This window comes from Salmo trutta, unplaced genomic scaffold (genome assembly GCF_901001165.1).
Source record: "Salmo trutta unplaced genomic scaffold, fSalTru1.1, whole genome shotgun sequence".
Classification (NCBI taxonomy): domain Eukaryota; kingdom Metazoa; phylum Chordata; class Actinopteri; order Salmoniformes; family Salmonidae; genus Salmo; species Salmo trutta.
The window spans coordinates 1-2,500 of record NW_021823057.1 but is presented as its reverse complement, the minus strand read 5'-3'; the positions used below and the strand labels follow the sequence as shown (position 1 = coordinate 2,500).

Here is a 2,500-nt window from a genome sequence, read left to right as displayed (position 1 = left end):
ATTATTATTTGTCTTATAAATACAAGGCAGATGCTAACTGACAACACACGGAACTTTGATCCTATTAAAAAGGCAGGAAGCTGCATTTAGTCAATTCATCATTAAATGCTTACTACAATGCAGTGTTGCTGATGAAATAGTGTGAGAGCACACCCTCGTGGACAAAAAGCTTACAGCACCTGGTATTCCCAGGCGGTCTCCCATCCAAGTACTAACCAGGGCCCGACCCTGCTTAGCTTCCGAGATCAGACGAGATAGGGCGTACCCAAGCTGGTATGGCCATAAACGATAAACATTCTCTTGGTACAACATATATAGTCAAGTGAGTCTGATAAACAGACTGCATTTTGCAGCACGAAGCTGCATTTAGTCAATTCATCATTAAATGCTTACTACAAGGCAGTGTTGCTGATGAAATAGTGTAAGAGCACACCCTCGTGGACAAAAAGCTTACAGCACCTGGTATTCCCAGGCGGTCTCCCATCCAAGTACTAACCAGGCCCGACCCTGCTTAGCTTCCGAGATCAGACGAGATCGGGCGTACCCAGGCTGGTATGGCCATAAACAATAAACAATCTCTTGGTACAACATATATAGTCAAAGTGAGTCTGATAAACAGACTGCATTTTGCAGCACGAAGCTGCATTTAGTCAATTCATCATTAAATGCTTACTACAAGGCAGTGTTGCTGATGAAATAGTGTAAGAGCACACCCTCGTGGACAAAAAGCTTACAGCACCTGGTATTCCCAGGCGGTCTCCCATCCAAGTACTAACCAGGCCCGACCCTGCTTAGCTTCCGAGATCAGACGAGATCGGGCGTAACCAGGATGGTATGGCCGTAAACGATAAACAATCTCTTGGTACAACATATATAGTCAAAGTGAGTCCGATAAACAGACTGCATTTTGCAGCAGGAAGCTGCATTTAGTCAATTCATCATTAAATGCTTACTACAAGGCAGTGTTGCTGATGAAATAGTGTAAGAGCACACCCTCGTGGACAAAAATGCTTACAGCACCTGGTATTCCCAGGCGGTCTCCCATCCAAGTACTAACCAGGCCCGACCCTGCTTAGCTTCCGAGATCAGACGAGATCGGGCGTACCCAAGCTGGTATGGCCATAAACGATAAACAATCTCTTGGTACAACATATATAGTCAAAGTGAGTCTGATAAACAGACTGCATTTTGCAGCACGAAGCTGCATTTAGTCAATTCATCATTAAATGCTTACTACAAGGCAGTGTTGCTGATGAAATAGTGTAAGAGCACACCCTCGTGGACAAAAATCTTACAGCACCTGGTATTCCCAGGCGGTCTCCCATCCAAGTACTAACCAGGCCCAACCTTGCTTAGCTTCCGAGATCAGACGAGATCGGGCGTACCCAGGCTGGTATGGCCGTAAACAAAAAACAATCTCTTGGTACAACATATATAGTCAAAGTGAGTCTGATAAACAGACATTGCATTTTCACCAATTAGATAAGCAGCTTGAACTTTGTGTCACTGAAAAAGTAGAAGAAATTACAAACACTGTAGCCATCACTTTATAGCACAGGTAGTTGGATAAAATACAAACTTTATTTCTTTTCATCATTTGAACAGGGTAAGGGAGCACAAAGCACACACAAGCTGCATTCAGCAACAATATTATTATTTGTCTTATAAATACAAGGCAGATGCTAACTGACAACACACGGAACTTTGATCCTATTAAAAAAGGCAGGAAGCTGCATTTAGTCAATTCATCATTAAATGCTTACTACAATGCAGTGTTGCTGATGAAATAGTGTAAGAGCACACCCTCGTGGACAAAAAGCTTACAGCACCTGGTATTCCCAGGCGGTCTCCCATCCAAGTACTAACCAGGCCCGACCCTGCTTAGCTTCCGAGATCAGACGAGATAGGGCGTACCCAAGCTGGTATGGCCATAAACGATAAACATTCTCTTGGTACAACATATATAGTCAAAGTGAGTCTGATAAACAGACTGCATTTTGCAGCACGAAGCTGCATTTAGTCAATTCATCATTAAATGCTTACTACAAGGCAGTGTTGCTGATGAAATAGTGTAAGAGCACACCCTCGTGGACAAAAAGCTTACAGCACCTGGTATTCCCAGGCGGTCTCTCCCATCCAAGTACTAACCAGGCCCGACCCTGCTTAGCTTCCGAGATCAGACGAGATCGGGCGTACCCAGGCTGGTATGGCCATAAACAATAAACAATCTCTTGGTACAACATATATAGTCAAAGTGAGTCTGATAAACAGACTGCATTTTGCAGCACGAAGCTGCATTTAGTCAATTCATCATTAAATGCTTACTACAAGGCAGTGTTGCTGATGAAATAGTGTAAGAGCACACCCTCGTGGACAAAAAGCTTACAGCACCTGGTATTCCCAGGCGGTCTCCCATCCAAGTACTAACCAGGCCCGACCCTGCTTAGCTTCCGAGATCAGACGAGATCGGGCGTAACCAGGCTGGTATGGCCGTAAACGA

General features: G+C 44.3%; 7 non-coding genes and 1 pseudogene across 7 annotated transcripts; all 8 read right to left on the bottom strand.

Moving 5' to 3' along the window:
* Positions 1-167: 167 nt before the first annotated feature.
* Positions 168-287, bottom strand: LOC115188590 (uncharacterized; annotated as a pseudogene).
* Positions 288-447: 160 nt separating this feature from the next.
* LOC115188637 (5S ribosomal RNA) lies at positions 448-566 on the bottom strand. The gene has a single exon (XR_003876561.1). It is a non-coding gene; the product is annotated as a 5S ribosomal RNA (ribosomal RNA).
* A 161-nt stretch (positions 567-727) lies between these two features.
* On the bottom strand, positions 728-846 carry LOC115188599 (5S ribosomal RNA). Its single transcript, XR_003876524.1, has one exon. It is a non-coding gene; the product is annotated as a 5S ribosomal RNA (ribosomal RNA).
* A 162-nt stretch (positions 847-1,008) lies between these two features.
* LOC115188539 (5S ribosomal RNA) lies at positions 1,009-1,127 on the bottom strand. The gene has a single exon (XR_003876475.1). It is a non-coding gene; the product is annotated as a 5S ribosomal RNA (ribosomal RNA).
* A 161-nt stretch (positions 1,128-1,288) lies between these two features.
* On the bottom strand, positions 1,289-1,407 carry LOC115188559 (5S ribosomal RNA). The gene has a single exon (XR_003876494.1). It is a non-coding gene; the product is annotated as a 5S ribosomal RNA (ribosomal RNA).
* A 410-nt stretch (positions 1,408-1,817) lies between these two features.
* LOC115188579 (5S ribosomal RNA) lies at positions 1,818-1,936 on the bottom strand. Its single transcript, XR_003876513.1, has one exon. It is a non-coding gene; the product is annotated as a 5S ribosomal RNA (ribosomal RNA).
* A 161-nt stretch (positions 1,937-2,097) lies between these two features.
* LOC115188577 (5S ribosomal RNA) lies at positions 2,098-2,218 on the bottom strand. Its single transcript, XR_003876511.1, has one exon. It is a non-coding gene; the product is annotated as a 5S ribosomal RNA (ribosomal RNA).
* Positions 2,219-2,379: 161 nt separating this feature from the next.
* Positions 2,380-2,498, bottom strand: LOC115188508 (5S ribosomal RNA). Its single transcript, XR_003876444.1, has one exon. It is a non-coding gene; the product is annotated as a 5S ribosomal RNA (ribosomal RNA).
* Between the last annotated feature and the right edge of the window lie 2 nt (positions 2,499-2,500).